Source organism: Equus caballus, chromosome 11, assembly GCF_041296265.1.
Source record: "Equus caballus isolate H_3958 breed thoroughbred chromosome 11, TB-T2T, whole genome shotgun sequence".
Taxonomy (NCBI): domain Eukaryota; kingdom Metazoa; phylum Chordata; class Mammalia; order Perissodactyla; family Equidae; genus Equus; species Equus caballus.
In genome coordinates, this window is record NC_091694.1 from 2996939 (window position 1) to 3015575 (window position 18637).

The 18637-nt window shown below is 61.0% G+C and overlaps 3 long non-coding RNA genes across 5 annotated transcripts; 1 reads left to right on the plus strand and 2 right to left on the minus strand.

The window, feature by feature from the left end:
* Positions 1–595: 595 nt before the first annotated feature.
* LOC111775574 (uncharacterized) lies at positions 596–8492 on the minus strand. The gene is made up of 5 exons (XR_011422759.1): positions 8351–8492; positions 8013–8085; positions 6763–6873; positions 3726–3798; positions 596–705 (listed from the first exon to the last, which is right to left on the minus strand). It is a non-coding gene; the product is annotated as an uncharacterized lncRNA (long non-coding RNA).
* A 3194-nt stretch (positions 8493–11686) lies between these two features.
* On the minus strand, positions 11687–15410 carry LOC138916083 (uncharacterized). Of its 3 annotated transcripts, none has more exons than XR_011422756.1 (3): positions 15139–15410; positions 13534–13833; positions 11687–12976 (listed from the first exon to the last, which is right to left on the minus strand). It is a non-coding gene; the product is annotated as an uncharacterized lncRNA (long non-coding RNA). The 3 variants fall into 3 exon arrangements; XR_011422757.1 differs by having other exon boundaries at positions 13534–13859; positions 15139–15358; XR_011422755.1 differs by lacking the exon at positions 15139–15410 and having other exon boundaries at positions 13534–14435.
* On the plus strand, positions 14452–18071 carry LOC111775547 (uncharacterized). Its single transcript, XR_011422758.1, has 2 exons — positions 14452–14585; positions 17195–18071. It is a non-coding gene; the product is annotated as an uncharacterized lncRNA (long non-coding RNA).
* Positions 18072–18637: the final 566 nt, after the last annotated feature.

The following is an 18637-nucleotide window of genomic DNA, read 5'->3' on the forward strand; positions in this document are numbered from 1 at the left end:
GGATGATAAACGTTAGCAAGAGTTTATGAATTAATGAAGAGCAAGCCAAGGAGCTGTTCACTCTCCTGGTCGGGGGAGCTGGGCAGGGGCGCTCGTGGTCACATGAGGTGCTGCCACGGGGCTGGGAGAGCCACTCGAGTCGCTGACCTCGTGGTGTCCCATCCACTCTGCCTTCTAGAACTCTGTGTAGCCTCTTGCTGTGGATTTCACCCTTTGTCCCTCCTGGGGCTCCTCCCTCTGTCCAGGGCCACACGCGCAGGAGGCGGGAACGAGTGGGGGAGTTCGGGCTTTTCCCAGCAGCTCACCTGGAAGGCTGCTTTCTGACGTGAGGACTCAGTTTCCTTCTGTAAGAGGGAATCCGACTGTACTTAAACAACAACCGGCCGACCAGGAGCATCGATTGCGGGGTGGGTGGCAGGCAGGCGCCCCCAGGGCAGTTTCCAGGCATCTAGCCGCCCCTCTATTCTGCCCACCTCCTGCCCCTCTTGGGAAACTTTAGGAAACAAGTGCCAGTGACCCTTGGAGCTCTAGGGGAATCCCACCCACCTACCCAGACAGCAGGTTGGTCCTACTTGCAGGCATGTTCTGCCTTTCTCCGAAGCCCAGCGCCCTCCGCTGTCCGATCCGTCCCAGGTTCTGTCAAATGATGGTTTAGCTGGCGGTTCCTCCCAGCTCTTGAACTTACTGCTCAACTGGGCCACAGGACTGCCAGAGCCAGGCAGATAAATGGAAGTGAACTTTCAGGGCTCAGAGTCAGCCAGCCCGCAACAGAGTGGCCCGGGGCGGGGGGGTGTCCTGTACACAGGGAGGTAGGGGTGACGGTGTCTCCAACGAGGTGAGCTGCTTGCTTCGCAGGGAGACAGACACAGAACGTGGCTCTTCCACATTTTGCCAGGAATGCACCCCCTGTTGATGGGGGCAGGGTCTTTCGGGGCGGGGGCAGGGGGACCCAGGAACTGGACTCAGGTTAGTGCAGGTGGGAAGAGGAGCAGCTCCCACAGGCGTTCCTTCAGGTGCCCGCAGGTGAGACAGTGCAGCAAGGCTGGGCATTGGTCCCCCTCACCTCCAGCCTGCAGCTTCCCCCGCCCCTCCGGCTCTTCTGCATGGCCCCTCCCCAGCACCATGGCTCAAGGATTCTGCAGATTTGACAGTCCTACCAATAGGACCACTGCCCTTCCCTGGTTGTGCAGCTGCCAAGGCAGCCCCAAAGAGGTCCCAGGGTCCCCAACAAGGTGGGATGCCCCTGGGCTCTGAAAGGCTGCTACTGGTTCACCAAACTGGCCTGGCCTTCTGGGTCCCTGCATGGACCCCCACCCCCATCACAGGCCTGAAACTCACGCAGAACAGCAGGGCCTGCTTGTCGAGTAGGCTGCTGCGTCCCCAGAATCTCGTTAACAGTAGTTTCAGTTAGAAGGGACACCCCACCATAAAGTGTCCTGGTGACACGTAGGGACTCCTGTGGCTTCCACCCCCAGGGCCCTGGATGGGGACCTAAGAGACAGGACTGGAACCCCCATAGGGTGTTCTCCTTTCTAGAAAGCAAGTTCCAGAGCTTGAACTGGGGCCTGCTTGGCGTGCCCTGCTCCCCAGGCACTGGGACACCAGGTGGCCTTGGGCCAGGCTGGAGGTGGGCTGCCCCAGCCTGCTCCTCTCCTGTTCTCAGCTGTCTGATGAATTGGAGACGCAGGCCTGGCTGTGGGATTCAGCAACAGTCGCGTTTCTGCAAAGCCCGGGCTTCTCACCAGGAATTGGTCTCCCAGGAGGGAGGGGAGCAGGCTGGTGCTCACATGCCCGCCCTGGCCCACGGGCCTCTGGGAGCCCCCTGCCCACATGAGGCCTCAGGAGGCCAGGTCTCCGTGCTGCAAGCCTCACTGGGGCCCAGGGCAAAAGGAGGCGCGTGTGGGCACAGTGAGACCCCGCGTCCTCAGAAATAATCCTCCACTCTAATTCCCATTTCAGCAGGAAGAAGTCCGGGCCACTCAGATCCATCTTGTTTTCTGCAGAAGGGGCTTTGTTGCCGTTTCTTTTAATTTCACACCCAGCGGGCCGCTGCTCGGAGTGGGGAGCCCGCCCTACCCTGGGCACACACCTCCGAGCCACCTTGCACAGCTTCCCGCTCAAGTGGGGGGTGGGAGGGATACGGGGAGGGGGGTGGAGGAGAGGGGCACCCAAAACAGGAGAGGGGCTGGGGGCTTCCGGAGGGAGGGGACGCGGGGAGTGGAGGGGGCAGGACGGGTGGGGGCACTGGGCCGGGAGATGAAGGGGAAGGGGCAGCCGGCCCTCCATGCCCCCGGGGCCCCCGGATCTCATCATACCAGGTGTGCTCCAGATAAATATTAATAACTGAGTGACAGAGGGAATTTGGGAGAAACTAATTAAAAGGGCACCGTGCAGGCTGGCAGCTTTGCCAAGGAATCACTCCCGTGAAACCCAAGGGCTGGGAGACAAAACAGGCTGAGCCTCCGAGGGGGCCCTGAAGGGAGACGGAAGTCCCCATCCCTGCAGCTGCCCCCCTGCCGGAGAGCTCTGCACGCTGGCCTCTCCCAGCCCACCCACTCAGGGCAGCGCCGACAGGACACGACCAGGCCTCTGCTAGGTAGGCGCCTGGCTCTGGTGCCCTCCAAGACCCCCTATGCACCCCTGCCCCAGCCCATCACTCCCCAGCACCACCCCTGGGAGCCAGCCTGAGGCTGGGGCCCCTCGACACATCCCCCATGGTCCTAGCGCCTCCACCCCCCAGCTTGCTCAGCCTCCCCTCTGTCTGTCTGTCTGTGTCCAGCTGACATTGTCTCTTTACAAAATCTGAACGTGCACACCATGCCCCCCACCCTCCTCCAGAGGCAAAGAAAAGGGAACGTCAGGCCTCAAAAGAGCTCATGGGTACTTGGGGTTCCCTGGGGGACACTGGGGCCTCTCAGTAATGCCAGAGGGCCTGACCACCCCATCAGGACCAGGCCCCACTGTGCTGGCCTTGGGTCAAGTCCTCTTTCCAGGTCCAGAGTTGGCCCGCGCCCTACCCCCAGAGCCCGGCCAGTTTGGCGGTATGTGTCTGCCTGGTGGGTCCCTGGTAGGAGGACTTGCAGGCCTGTGGGGCCCATTGTCTCTTGAAATCCAGATTTATTTGGGTCCCTTACGTGAGCCAATGTGCTCCTCGGCCTTTGCTGGCTTGGGGTGGTCCAGCTGGAGCCGGAGGAGCTGGGCACAGGGCAGCTGCGGACGAGGACGAGGAAGGCCCTGAGCACAGCCGAGGGCCCTCCTGGACTCCAGCGTCCCACAGCCCAGCCCCCGCCCTCACCCAGGCCCCTGGCCCTGGCCCCGGCCCCTGACAGACAGACAGACTGCCTGTTGGGGCAGGCCACTCGGCTTCCGGACCTGAACAGCGGCAGCATCGGCTCTTCCTTCTGGACCGTCTGTCCAGTCCCCACTTTCTCCAGAGACTGTGTGCAGGAGACACCCGGGGGGCACCGCTGACCGTCCCCCTGGCTGGGAGGAGGCCCCCTTGGGGAGGCCCAGGGAGAGAAGTGGGGGATCACCTAGTCCCACTCCAGGCTGGGGCTCAGCCCTCCCAGCCATGTCCTCTCATCCGGAATACCCCCGCGCGATGGAGAACTCACTACCTGCCAGCAGGAGCCGCTGTTTGGGAGCACTGGGGACCTCTGCATGGACCAGGCAGGCCCGAGGGTGGGGCTCATGAATACCAGGGAAGGGGCATTTGGGACGCTTACCCTGCAGGGCCCTTTCCATCCATCACACACTCGATGCCAGATGGAGCCAGATGGGGGCGATGCTGGTTTTACCCTATGACGCAGAGGAGGAAACAGAGAGGTTAAGTAATTGGTTTAAGGTCACTGAGTCGGTAGGTGGCCAAGCCAGAACTGGTGCCCAGGACTTTCTGATTGTTCTTTCCCTGTGCTTGGACACTTTCCGGCCAAGGGCTTTGGTCCGTCCTTTCCCGAGGGAAGAGACACTCTGAGCACTGTCCAGCCGACACCTTGAGTCTCAGTTTACCTGACTCTAAACTGAGCTGCTCATTCTCTCTGGATCCTCCCTCACACCCACCCAGGGGGTGAGGGGCAGGAAGTGTGAGCTGGACTTGCTGTGTGACCTGGGGCATGAGGCCTCCCCTCTGGGCCTCTGCTGTGGGTCAGGAGGTTGGTATATGATCCCCAGCCAGAGGACAGAAGTCCCGCCTCTTAGAGGGGCCCACCTGGCCCCACTCCCTCCACTGGGACCCGAGCACCCAGCAGGGAGGGGCCAAGGACCAGTCTTAAGGTCACCCAGACTGAGGAGGCCAGGGGCTGCAGCCAGGAGCCGGCTCCCGGAGCTCCAGCCCCAGCGGGCTGGTGAGAAACCACAGAATCTCCAGGCTGGGAGCCCGTGGGGGAGAGGGACACACCCAGAATGGGATGCACCCCAGGGCTCAGTCCCGGGTGCAGGCGGAGGCAGGAGCCTGGCCCCGAGGGGCAGCTCTGGGATGGAAGGAGGGCCCTTAGCTTCAGAGCTCCCTTGAGCCAGAGAGGGCAGCTCCTGAGAAAAGGGGAAGCAAGATCAGGCCTACCTGGAGCCCAGAGGGGCTTGGGGGAAAAATGAGGACAAGGTGGGGCCGTGGGGCGTCCATTCCAAAGTAGCGGAGATGATGCCTCTCACCACCCCCGACCGCTGGTCCAGCCCTGGCCTCGCCTTGCGGGGGGGCAGTGGGGGCAGGGGAGCGTGAGCTCTGGGCTCCGTCCTGGTCCCCCCAGGTTAACGCCTCAGCTACAAAATGGGGCCCTTAGTGCCCCTCTCTCAGGGAAAATAGCAGCGACCGTGCACTGAGCACCTGTTGTACACCAAATGCCTAGTCCGGGTAAAGACGTGTTTTCAGATGAGAAACAGGCTGGAGAAGGGGGCCGCCTGGCCCAGAGGAGAGTGTCACAGATTCAGAGCCAGCGGGGTGGGCTCTTGACCACGCTCTGCCCCCTCCCACTTCACTCTCCCCACAGAGGCACCTCTCAGGACACTGTCAGGTCTGCTTCGAGGGGCCGGAAGGAAGAGACCTGGGCCAGTCTGAGAGACGGTCATCTCAAAAATCACATAGAATTTTCAGGAAGCTTGACAAGTTCCCTGATGGCCCGAGGGCCCCAAGGGAGCCGAGGAGTGTGGCGCTGGGGGGCTGGTGGCAGTGATGGAGGGTGCAGCTTCTGGGTCCTGGAAGGGTCTGCGTCCTGCATGCCATCCCCTCCCGGTGTTGCTTGGCTGCCGGGAGTCACCTCTCCCAGCCATGCTTGAACCGAGGCCCACACACTTGCCTTAAAGGGGTCCTGCATCCCAGGTGCCAGGAGGCCAGTTCAGGATCAGAACACAAAAAGGATGCTTACACTCCCTGGTCACAGGGCTCTGTGGGGTCCTCGCCCTGACTGGACAGGAGAGTTACTGGGGCACTTAAAACTGGGGTGCCTGGACCCCTCCCAGATGAGCGGGGAAATGGGGCCGGGCCCTGTCTGTTTGAAGGTCCCCTGGAGCCTGGGAGCGGATGCCCCAGCCCTGCCCTTTGAGGGGCTGCTCCCCAGTGGAGCTGGGGCTCCCTCCCTGCCCCTCCCCCTCCACCCCCACCTCCCCACACTGACCTCCGAGGCTGCAGAGATGCCCGAGCAAGGGTTCCCAGCATCCAGCACCTGGGTGCTCGACGGGGCGCAGGGAGGTACCCGCCCTCCCCCCGGGGAGGCACTGGGACCCCAGTGGAGGAGGCAGGCGGAGCACCAGGCAAGTGGGATTCCCCTGGGGCTCTCTCCACCTCCCCTCCACCCCTGCCTTTCTATTCCAGACATCACAGAAGCAGAAGCTTCCGGTTCCTTGTCGATACACAGACTCGCTGAATTTCCAAAGTGCAGGGCTGGTGTGGCCACCAGAGGCCTCACACTCATTGTGAGACAAGAAGTGGCCCAGCCGGGGCTGCCAGGCCTGCCCTGCCTGCCCGCACCCTCTGTAGCCACTGATGCGGCGCTCCTGGGGGCCCCTGCTGGACCGGGCAATGCGGGAGATGCCCAGCCCAGCTGTCACGGCATGCCCCCAACAGGAGTGGCCCCTCCTCTCATCCTCCGTGACCTCCCACAGCCCCCTCCAGCATCAGGCCCTGGTCGGCATGGAGAGTGGCACAAAGAGACAGTGGGGTTGTGGGGGCACTGGGTTTGGTTCCCACGGGGGTTCCCAGCCCATGAGCGCTCCCAGCGCAGGCCCGTTCCCAAGCAACACGGGGCTCCCTGAATGTGGACTTTGGCCCAAGGACTCCCCATGGCCAGGGAGGGGGCTGTGGTTGAACCCTGCATTCCTGCCTCTGAGGGGGCCTTTAGGAACTTGAACTCTGAACTTGAGTGCCTGCGACTGGGACCTGGGTCTACCTCCCAGAGCAGGCTTCTCCACCCATGCCCGCCACGCCTGGGACCTCCCCCAGACCCTCGCCCGGCAGCACGTCATGGCGTGGCCCTCCGTCCCCACACCCAGCTCGGTGCCCGGCCTGTAGCAACCTCACAGTGTTTGCTGGACGATAAATTAATAACAAGGGCCCTCCCTGACGCTCAGCAAATATTGTCGGAACGAAGGAACGTCACTACCAACACGCACACATGTCAGAGTACACAGACCATAAAAGAGGCTGTGACAAGTGCTGATCGGCTGATAAGATTAGAGCCCTGAGCCCACAGCCAGCTCGGCAGGTCACCGAGGGGTGCACAGGGGAGGCAAGGGGAGTTTTCTGCTTCGAGTAGAGTTTGAGAAGGTTCTCACTGCTCTCTGGAATCCTCTGTGCATCGTGGGTCCTTTGATTCCGATCCAGGCCTCTCTCACTGTGTGATCTTGGGCAAGTTGCTTAGCTTCTCTGAGTCTCACCTTGCTCACCTGTAAAACGTGGAGAGTAACAGTACCTACCTCTAACACTCGTTTCGGGAATTAAATGAAAAGCATAAAGTCACACTTAAGCTCGCCATGTCTGCCCGGCCTGTTGGAAGCCCTCAGGTCGTAGTCGTGTCGTTAGGGTCCGCCTCGCGTGGAGCGCACGGCTGCGGGAGAGAGCAGGGTGGAACGAGCCTTCCCCTGCCTTAGCTCGTCCGTCCCAGCTCTGCAGCCCTGCACGAGCCCCGAGTCACACACGGCTCCGTCTCTGGGCCTTGCCCGGGGCCCCGTGCCTGCCCCGAGGCAGGTGTGAGAGGGAAAGACCAGGGGACAGGAGACAGCGTTTTGGCTGAGCTCTCTGGCCACTGCTTGTCCAGCCCCCATGGCACCCTGCAGGCGGGCACTCCGGGACCGGTTTGCAGATGAGCAAATGGAGGCACAGAGTTTGTGCAACGTGCTACAGTCACTGGCCTGACTGGCCAGCTCGAGGGAATTAGGGGGGTGGACACAGAGCGGCAGAGAGGATGGTGTCTCCAGGATGGGAAGGCCCTCTGGGCCCGAGGTTGCTGCGAACAGTGCCCAGCCCCCTTGGTCAGGGAGGGACCACCATGGCACTCGGGTCTCCTACCCCATGGTGGCACTGGGGCCTGGGCCGCAGGGACCCTGCTCTCACTATGGGAGTGAGGGGCCCAGGAAGCCAGCGTCCGCGGCTGTGACCTCGAGCTGGGCAGCGGGCCAAGGCCTCCCGTGGAGGCTCGTAGGATCTGTGTCTCTTGTTGGGCTCATTCTCAGCCGTCAGAGCATCGTCACTGTGGCGCCTTGGCCTCAGCGGGCTGGGGGAGGTGGTGGCAGGGAAGTGGGGGGCTCCCTGGAGCCCCATGGAGGTTTAGGGGGGTTGTCGGAGGAGGGCTACTGCCTTAGGAAGGCCTCATGTCCCTGGGGGAGGGCCAGGGAAGCCGGGCCAGGGCTATGTCCTGGGGGAGGGACTCAGAGACACCGTGGGTGACAGACCAGCTGGCCAGGAGCCACTGTGCTGGGGGAGGGGCATTGGGGCCCTAAGCTGGGGAGGCTGGAGGGCTGATGCCACAGGCTTGACTGGCAGTGCCCTCCCTACCCCCACAAAAGCCCTACCCACAGTGACTCACCTGGGGGTCCCCCGTGCTGTGGCAGTGGTCCAGGGACCCCAGCTGCTGCTTGCTCCCAGCGAGTGGCTTGTGCCTGTTGGGGAAGAGCCAGGGGCCAGGCGTGATGCAATGGCAAGAGCACCAGATCGAGAGTAAAGGGGCTCCTGACTTTCTGGGCCACAGCTGTTAGTCTATGCCATGAGGGGCTTGGGCTGAAGTGACTGCTTTTTGGGCCCCTAAACGTCACGAGGACCCAGCCAAGCATTCTCAATTATTATTCCCAGTGGCTATACAGGGTGGGGCTGTGATTATCTCCATTTTCTAGATTAGGAAACTGAGGCACAGAAAGGTTAAGTCACCTGCGTGAGGTCACACAGCTGCTTAGTGACAGACCAGATTCAAACCCCCGCAGCCTGGCCCAGAGCCTGCACTCTGACCAGAGCCAGGTCACCCAGTTCCTCCAACCGTCGTCTTCTGCCCTCTAGGCTACTAATGCCGACTGGAGGATGACAGCTCAAGGACAGGTGTCCCTAGGAAAGATTGGCCAAAACTAGGTCTCAGGCGCCGGCGGAGGGGCGGGTCCCACTAGAGAGCACTGAGCAGGGAGCCGGGAGGTAGCTTGGCCCCCACTGTCCCCTGGCCTGGGCCCTCTGATAAGGTCAGATGATGTCCCAAAGGAGAGAATGCGGGAATCAACAACTGGAAATGACCCAGGAAGCTCAAGGCCGGTAGTAGTCCTCCCCACAAACCCACGACAGCCTTCTGGCACAAACAGGAGGCAGCGGAACGTGATGAGAAACAGGGAAGAAAACATACAGCTCTGGTTCACATCCTGGCATTTTGTGCCCATCTGCCTGCCTCAGTTTCCCCGCCCATCCAGGTCAGGGGAAGTTAACACCTTCTGCACAGGGTGGGTGTGAGGGGTCAGTGAGATAATCGAGGTAAACAGAGCAGTTCGCACAGCCCTGGCGCCGGGCAGACGCTCCCCAGCCCACAGCTGCTTTAGAGAACTTCCTCGGAACCCTCGAGAGGAAGCCAGCTCGGACGCCCTGGCCCGTGGAGCGAGGGCGACACGGGGTCTGTCGAGCCAGGCCCCCCTTCCTGGGAGCCCTGTGGAGGGGGACTCAAGGGACATGCATGCCCCTCGCAGAGGGGTTGGTGGGCCCAGAGGCCCAGCAGAGGCCCTGGCGTGCCTGGAGGGGCTGCTCCCCGCTCACTGGGCTATCTCTCGGCCTTGAACTTTCTATTCTGTTTTGCAATCCGTTCAGAAAGTGGCGTTTCTGGCCTCCCTTCTTATCGCGGGGAACTTCTAACACGACAATAGCTGATTGTACTGCTCCCCTGGGTGCGGCTGAATTCCGGGGCCCCCCCAATGCACACCTTTTCATTTTTTTTGGTAGCTCTGGAACTATAATGACCCCATTGTGATTGGTCTGTGCGGTGACAGTGTGACCCTTGAGTCCAGAAGCATGAAAGGCGGTGGGGGGCCGGGAAGAAGGGGGCAGAGGAGGACAGTGCTTCATCCCACTCTGCCTTCCCCACCCGGCCCACGGCACCGGGGCCTGTCGCGATCTGAGAGCGACGGGAGGGCGCTATTCTACAGAAGTCACCTGGAGAGAGCATTGCTGGATGGGCTGGATTTGAAAAGCTGTAGCTATCTGTCGAAACACCAATGGTTTGTGTTTTTTTTTCAATTATTAAGAGATAAAATAGGTTCATCATTTTCACGCCCTCCGAGAGCCTGGCCAGTAGGACTCGAGCTGCCAAACGAAGGTGATACAGACTCATCTGGACGTAAAGAAGCCACGGGCTGTCAGACACCTACCATTGGTTGACGAGAGCTGTGGGGAGCCTTTCGGAGACCAGGGTCAGGACAGGCCCAATCCCTGGCCAGGGTGGCTCTGTGGCCCTGGGTGCACTGGCTCTCCGAGGCTCCTGGTAAATAGGGCTGGGGGGGAGCCCTGCCTGCCAGGAGAAGCCCTCTGTCCACATGTAGGTTTGGGCCGCTGGTGGGAGCATCTGGACTGGGCCTCTGGTTGGCCAGCCCGGGCCCCCTGGGAGAGGGCCCCTGTCCAGCACTCTGACTGCCACCTGCTACCATGGTCCCCTCAGCCCAGGGGACTTCCTGCCTCACCTGGGCTCCTGAGAAAACCCCGGAGGCCTTTCTCACAATGTTCACAGGCAGTGGCTGCTCATTCAGAAGGACTTGGCAGCGGCTCCAGCGGCTGCAACCGGGAAGCAGATCGAGTTCTGCAGCCTGGAAGCCAGGCGCCCTGGCATTGCTGCCAGGCCTGGACTCTGGGACCTGCCACTTTGTGGGGACCTCTGGCAGGCCTCCTGCCACCCTGCCCCTCGGGGCCTCTGTCTGCAAAGTGGCCCCTCCCAGCCTAACACTCCCTTGGCCAGCCGGTCCAGGTAATTGGGGACATGGTTCCTGTGCCTAGGACAGAGCACAGGCTCATGAACGGGCATCACCATCATCCTTAAAGAAACAAATAGGCATAACGGCACTGGTGTGTGCTGTCTTCTGGGTGTTTCAAATGCTTCGTCCTGTTCGGCCTTCCCCACCCGGCCCGGCGGGGAGAAGGGGGGCCCTGCAAGTCCCTGGTCAGTTTCCTGGCCAGTTTCCCTGCAGGGGCTGAATCTGGCTGCCTAGCTGACCCCAGGGCCCGTGTGCCACAGTGGCCCACTGGTCCCAGGCTTTATCTCTGCTCTGAGACCCCGTCTTATCCCAGGACGGTGGCTCCCCAAGGCCCATGGACAAAACTTGGATGTCAGAAGAGAGAGCTCGCCCAATGCCGCCTTCCAGAGTGGCAGGGCAGCCCTGCCCAGCAGGGGGCCTCCAAGGACATGGGCTCCTGGTGGACACAGCCTTAGAGAGCTGGAGAGAGGCAGCCAGGCTGGGAGGGACCCACGTCAGGGACGTTAAGAGCCCACTGGGGTGGGGGCCGGGAGCAGTGTCCGCATGCGTGCTGGCCTGTCCTGCAGAGAGGGGACAAGGCTTGCTCTTCCAAGGGCAGGGCGAGCAATCTAGAACTCAACAAGGACTTCCCTGGATTCAGGCCAAGAGAGGACTTTCTGGTAGGTAAAGTGGCCCTGTGGGGGAACAATTAGCTGTCTCTTGTACAGTGCAAGGAAGCCTGGAGGGGGCGCTGGTCAGTAGGCTCAGGGTCTCCCAGACGACCTTTGAAGCCTTGAGAAAATCCCAAAGTTCTGGGAGCTCAGCTCAGATCTCGAGGTGGGGGACTCAGGCCAAGGGAGGGCCAGGGGCTGCGGGAGCTCCCAGGGACCCAAGAGAATCCAGAAGTGCACATGTGGGGGTCCCGTCTGGCAGGGAGCCAGGGCACCTTGCCCCACATGTTGTGGACAGAGCCACGAGCCACCCTGCAGAGCCACTGGGCAGAGCCAGATGGGACGAGGTTGTGGCCTGGCTGAGGACACAGACTTTACAGAAGTGACTAGAAATGACTAAAGGTCCCAGCCAAGTGCAGACAGCACGCCAACACTGACCAGACCGTGGTGGTGGGAGGGGCCATCGGAGCAGGTGGGTTCAGCTAGGATGGCTTCCTGGGAGAGGTGGCTCTCCTGAGGCCATACCTCCCCTAGGAGAGCAGAGGCAGGCTGCTTTGCTGGGACACCAGAGCGGGCAGGTCACCCACCCTCTTGCCAAACAGGTGGCAGAAAAACCTAAGCCATTTTTAAAAAAAAGAATTTATTGAAGTGAAGTTCACAGAACGTAAAGTTAGCCACGTCAAAGCAAACGATTCAGTAGCATTTAGTACATTCACGATGCTGTGCAACCACCGCCACTATCTAGTTCCAGAGCATTCTCACTGCCCAGAAGGAAACCCCATACCTATTAAGCAGTTTCTCCCTGTTCCCCGCCCCCAGCCCCTGGCGACCACCAATCTGCCTTCTGCACCTGTGGATTTGCCAATTTTGGATATTTCTTATCCTAAGCCATTTTTAAAAGAGCAAAACGCAGACATTTGGGGTCTAGTCCCCCGCGTGTATCCAGCCATGTGGGCTCGAGCACAGTACTGTAGTGCCCTGTGTCGGTTTCCCCATCTGTAAAATGGGTGTAAGAAGCCTCATAATAGGGTCGTCGTGGGGATGGGGCGGGCGTCCACGCCAAGTGCTGAGTGTGGGGTCTGCCCTGGAAGGCGTGCTGCATTTTAGCTGCTGTTGTCACAGGCATCAGACGTCAAGACGATATGGGACAAGGACAGCTGGGGGCCTGGAACGGCAGACCTGGTTCCCCACTGGGCACAGCTCATGCGTATCATCCCAGGCAGGTCACATAACTGTTTGGATCTGCAACTGCTCTTTCCCACTTTGGTGACATTGGGTCTCAGTTTCCCATCCGGAATGGCACTATGGAACGGCCTCACTGTGTTGGAGGGGGGTGGGGCCTGGCATTGTGTTGGGGGGTGGGGGGATGCTCAGGAAGGAGTATTCTGCCCCCCAACAGGGATGCAGTGGGGACCAGCGCAGCCTTGAGAGGAAAAGTTTGGAAGGGGTGACAGTGGGCAGGTGCCCAAGGTCACAATGATGGGGGATTTGCAGGACTGAGGGCCAGGGCTGAGAGCAGGCATGTGGGGCCCCAGCTCTTCCAGCGTGTCTCTTTGCAGCCGAGCTTTTGAACAAGGGGCTGGATGCTTGTTGTCCTGGCCGCCCTTTGCAGCTGATCCATCAGCTGGGCTGTTACTGTCCGGAGCCGCCAGTGGCCATCAACGCGTCAGGCCCCCCCTTCTGCAAGTCGCCCGAGTTTTATGTTGTAAGAACACTGTGGGGCATCTCAAACACCCTGCTAATGACAGGCATCATGGAGCAATAAAAGTGATGGCGCTGGTGGGAGAGGGCTGGCGGGAAAGGCGGGGCCGCCGGTCCCCGGCTCCCTCGGCGGTGGCGGCAGGAGCTCTCCGAGAATTGATTAGTCCTGGACGTGCTGACCTTTTTGTTCTTGAAAAATTGCTTTTGAGCAGCTGAGGCAATAAAAGTAAATTGATTCAGAGAGAAGGAGGATGAAATTTGCGTTAGGCGGGAGGGGCAGATAAACGCCCCGTGACGTCAGCACTCACCCCCCCCTCCTCCCCCAGCCCCAACCCCTGGGCGACAGAGGGCGGCACCTGAGAAGCGGGCAGGGCGGGGCCGGCGGGAGAGCAGGCCGGGCCGGGGCCTGGGACACACCCATCAGGGCTTCACCAAACAGAGAAACGAAACTGATAGTGAGAAAGGGAGGGAGAGGAAAGAAAATGAAGTGGGAGTGTGGGGAGTAAGGGGGCAAAAAAGAGAACGCCAGGCGGGGGTGGCGGGGGGGGGGGGGGGGGGGGCGGAGAGGAGAAGCGAGGGGGTGGGGCTAGAGCGGAAGAAGGCTGGGAGGACCTGAAGGGACCAGGAGGAGAGGGGGCATGAGATGAACCACCCCAGGATCCCTCCTGAGCACAGCACGTGCCCCACCACTGCTTTCATCCCCACGAAGCCTTATTTTTGTCCTCATTTTAGAGACTGAGGAAACTGAGACCCAGGGAGGTCAAGTCACCTGCTCAAGGTCATCCAGCTGGGAGGTGGTAATGCCCGATGGAGCTCCTCTGAGGCCAGGCTGGGGGTTCCAGAGGGTGGATCCTTTCCTGAGCCACTGTCAGGCCCCCAAACACGCACTGAGGGGTTACATGGGCCTAACAAGTCTCACTAACCCCTGGTGGGGGGGCGGCCCATGTCCAGATGAGAGGCTCAGAGAAGACCAGCATGCCCCAAGGCTGCCAAGCATGGAGTGGTGGCACCGGCACTCTGCCACCTGCGGTCACAACCTGTGCACTCTTCCCAGTGCCTGGACCGGGCCCTTGGGGAAATGATATGGGTTGGGGTCTGTGAAAGCAAGAGCTGAATTTGCAGGTGCGCAAGATGCGCTGCTGAGCTGGACCCGGCCGCTGGTCCAGGAGAGGGGTGGACCGTGATTCACCCCTCTAGCTCCCAGATGCCCCTCTTCCCAGGGTCCTGGCACAGGCTGTCTTCCTGTTCACCGACCACAATCTGGGTTTGGGTTTGGGGGTTTGAGATGTGGAATCCTGTGGCTTTTCTGTTGGAGCGTGTGGCCTCAAGCGGTGACTAAACATCAAATCAGGCCAGTGCAGGAAGTGGTTGATGTTGCCCTAGAACGCAGGCACCCCAAGCGGAAAAATGCAACCCTGCCCAGCTCTGTGGGTGATCCTGGGGGCCTCTGGGAGGCAGGTCCTCGCCGCTGCCCTCTGCCCCCAGAGGGACCAGCCGGGAGTTGGACCTCACCTTAGACATCCAGGATCCCACACCCTGACACTGCTCCCTCCTCCACGGGCACAGCACCCGGCTGGCGCAATCGTCTGCCACTCACCAGGCCCTGGCACCTGCGGCCCCTCCTCCTCACCTAGCCTCAGGAGGAGGCCTGGAGGCTTTGCTGCCTCGATTTCCCGGGGAGGAAGGAGCTTGCCAGGGTCCCAGTGAGGCCTGCGTTTCCTGCCTCCCTCTGTGCCGCGCGTGGCCGCCCAGGTGCCCTGCCCCCGCGAGCAGCTCCTGCGAGCGGCCACCCCGGCTCCGGCTCCGGAGCTGACTATGCAGGTTCCCCGCTGCCATAGGCACCCCCAGCCCGGGCGGGGGGGTGGGGCGCGCTGCGCTGAGCTGAGCTGCAGGGTTCCCCCTCCCCGTTCCTCCCCCTCGGGGCTCCCCGGGGCGCGGCGGGCCTGGGGCGCGCGGGTTGCCCGGCGACCGCGCCGTTGCCAGTGGAGACGCACACGCACACGCCCCCCTCCCGCCCCCCCCCCCGGGGCGGCCGAACCCAGGCGGCGGCCCCGGTGTCTGTGTAATGGGCGCCGGCGGGCGGGGGCTGCAAGGAGAGACCTCCTGGGGACTCCTCGAACCTTCCCGGCCCCCAGCGGCCTCTCGCCCTCACCCCACAGTCGGGGGCCCGGAGAAGGCGGGCCGCCCACCCTGGCGCCTCCCGCGGGGCGCAGACCCCTCCCCACGGCCACCTCCTTGAGCGAGCGCAGGAGAAGAGAAGGCGGTGGTGACTCCGCGCTTCCCGGCCGGCTGCCCTCCTCCCTGGCTGTTTGCCTCCAGGGATCCCAGGAAGGTGGAAAGGGGAGTTATTCACGGAGATCGGCTGTTTCCTTACAGGAAAACTGAGGCTCGCGGTGGTTGGGTAACTTTCCCGAGGTCTTGCTGCTAGCGACCGGGCAGCGCGGGGGTTCGAACCCAGGCTGCTTGGCGCCCAGTTCTGGCTGCTCCTTATGCTGCCCACTGGTTCCTTGGCTTGGTGGGTGACCCTGGGCGGGGCTCTCGCCCTCTCCGGCCGCCCTCTCCCGGCCGTAAAGAGAGGCGGTTCCTGGATCCAGGAGCTGTGCTTAGGGTGCAGGCCTGGGCCTGGCGCAGGGCCGGGAAGCCACTGTTGGCCCCGCCTCCGAGAGAGGTCCTGGCACTGCCAGAGCATGAGTAAGGCCTGGCACGGCGCCGCGGGAGGGTGTGCAGAGGTCAGCCCAGCGGGCTTTGCAGGCTGCGTTCCTGGGATCGGCTGCCAGGTGCAGCCAGGAGGTTCCACCAGGGCCCCGGGCTGTTTCACTTCCCCAGGAGCAGGGGCAACTGGGGGGGTGGGGGGGCGGCGCCCCTGTGTGCCTAGCCCCTGGATGGTGAACTCTGGAAACAGGGGGCCCAGCCAGCCACGTACTGGAGCTGAGAGCAGGGCGTCTCCTGAGGGCACATTGGAGCCCTTAGTCCTCCTCCCCCTGAAGACCCGGCCCAGGGGAGCTGGCAGAGGCTGCCATGGCAGGTCCCCTCCCCTGTCCTGAATGGCCATCCCAGCCTGTGGCATCCACCTCTAGGGGCTACAGCGAAATCCTCGCGTGGGTAGGTTCAGAAAGCCCCCGGGAGTCCAGTGCCCACAAGTACGGATGAAGATCTGCCCAGTCCCCAGCCCGCGGTTATTCGTACATCAAAGATTCCTTCCACCGCTTCCAGCCCTCTCCATACTGCTGTCATAGAATGCAAATTCCTCTCAGACTTTTTGGGAATTCAGAGTGGGTCTGTCTTTATCGGATGCTGAAAGTGCCACTGTCTTGCAAGCAGGCCTGTGACTATCTATGACTTTAAATGGCCCCCTTCTGGGAAAAGTAGGCCACCTCTGATCTAGAGAATGGACCCACCACCACCACCCAGATTTGTCTCTCTCCCCAGCGCCCTAGGTTGGCAGAAAAGGAGAGCCTTCCCGGTAGGGTCACCCTGACTCAGCCCTATGGTGGCCCATGGGTCATCCGCTCACCACGTGTGCTGGCTGGGCTGGACCCTGGCCACACAGCATGTGGAGGGGAGGTGTCAGGAGCACTAATGACACAGATCAACTGCCCAGTACAAGGATGCAAAGGGAGGCATGAACCCACTCTGTGGGGGCAAGCAAGGGACAGGGGCACCCATGAAAGCTTTGGGGAAGCAAGTCTTTTGACCTGGGCTGGAATAGACAGGATTTCCAAAGTGGGTGGTGGGGATGGACTCTGTCCCCATGGCAAGGTCTGGCAGGAGCAAGCAGGTAAGAGCACTCAGGGTGTGTCCTGGTAACAACCCAAGTGTCCATCAGCAGATGATGGATAACGTGTGTCCGTACAGCAGAGTATTATTCACCCATAAAAAGGAATGACGTGCTGATGTGTGCAACAGCATGAATGAGTCACTGCTAGTGAGAGAGACCAGACACGCAACTCCACACTTCATATGATTCTATTTCTGGGCTGGCAGCTCCTGGCTTCACCTGTCCTCGCCCCCCCCTCCCCCCGCCCCCCACAGCAGCATCTAGGCAAATGCCTTTCCACAGCGGGTCAGTGACACACGGAGCATTTGCAAAGGAAGGGACCTTCCAGGGACCCTGAGCAGCGTCCAGCCAGAGAGTAGGGGGATCTGCGCCCAGGGCCAGAGCTGCCCCCTGACCCCGATCTGCAGGAGGGAAGATGACACAGAACCCCAAAGGTCTCAGCTGCACTTCCCACAGACCCGCTGGTACAGAGTCCCCTGGGAACCAGCCTTTTGGGGACATCCACAGTGGTCCACCATGGCTGGGAATATGTGGGAAAGTGCCTTTTAGAATCAGGTGACAAGACCCGTGAAAACCCCACTCCTGTTGCCGGGCAGCTCAGCCCAGCTTTGTCTTGGCTTGGGTTTGATCATACGGTAAATTCTCCTTCCAGGCTACATGGCTCACCTTTTCCACCTGATCCGGGTGTCTCCGTCCAGTAATCATCTCCCACGTCAGCAAATGAAGAGTCCCTGTCAGAAAGGCCGTCCTGGGAGCATTCTGTCGGGTTCTGGAAGAGGAGCGGTAGACCCATCCCGAGCGTGGGCTTCCTGTAGGCAGGGCACCTCCTGCTGGAGAGGCGACAGCCCAGGTCTGTGTGTTGTCATTCAACATTCGTTGACCCCCGCTATGGGCCAATACTGACAGCACTAGGGGTACCAGCATGAGCCAAGGAGGGGATCCCTGTCCTCTGGAGAAAAGCGAGTGACATCACACTCTTCCACTGAGCCCCTGTGCTGGGTACCAAGACAGGGGAGGGCGCTGCGCATTCCGCCTCATCTTTTATAATCCCACCAGGAGATCTTCCAGTGGCTGCGCACGGCTGGGTGGTCCTCCCAAAGCCCAGTAATGCTCGAGACAAGCGAAATACCCAACAAAGAAACACGGTGCATCCGCAGATCGGAACACTGCGCGCCCGTTTAATATGGAGTTTCAAAAAATACCAAGGATCCGAAGGACCTTTGGGTGACTCCGTTTGTACGGAATGTCCGGAATAGACAAATCTACAGAGACAAACAGAAGATGGGTGGTTGCGTAGGGCTGGGGGAGGGAGGGAGGTGGGGAGTGACTGCTAATGGGTACAGGGTTCTTTTGGGGCAACGAAAATGTTCTGGAAGTAGATTACGGTAATGAGCGCACAACTCTGTAAATTCGCTGAAACCATTGAATTGCACACTTTCACACGGGAGAATTTCTGGTATATTGATTATATCTCAGTAAAGCTGTTAGAGATTTTAGGTCTCCTGGGGAAATGTTCCTCATGCTTCTAACCAGTCTGTGTGTCTGATTTCATCTTTATAAAACAGTCTGTGCACGGCTGCGTGTGGTGAGAAGACCAGAAGGAAATACACCAAAACGTTAGCAGTGGCTCTGTCTGGGTGAAGGAATCAGAGAAGGCTTTATTTTTCATGCAAAAACAGCCAGGGGGCAGGATCCGTCTAGAGTTGGGGGTGATGCCGAGGCCCCACAGCCGAGCCCCTGGACCAGCCCATCCCTGCCCAAGGCGCCCCTGTGACTCACGGCAGAGGCCTCCTGCATCAGGCAGCCAGAGGTCAGCTCCTCCCTGGGGAGGGAATGCTGCAGGGCCGGCAGGGGCGGCAGGTGAGGCGGGCACGCAGGTGTGGCAGGCAGGCTGGCCTGTGGGCCCCGCTCCGCCTGCGGCTTGGCTGCTTCCCCTCAAGGCAAACAGGTGGGAGAGGTCAGGCAGGAGACCAGCGTGATGACCTCGCCAGGGAGGCAGGCTGGGTACCCTTCCTTCATTCCCGAGGAGAGAGGTCACCCTGGGTGCCCCAGCCTGCCCTGGTGGCATTGCCCAGCAGCAGAGCTGGTGGCTTGC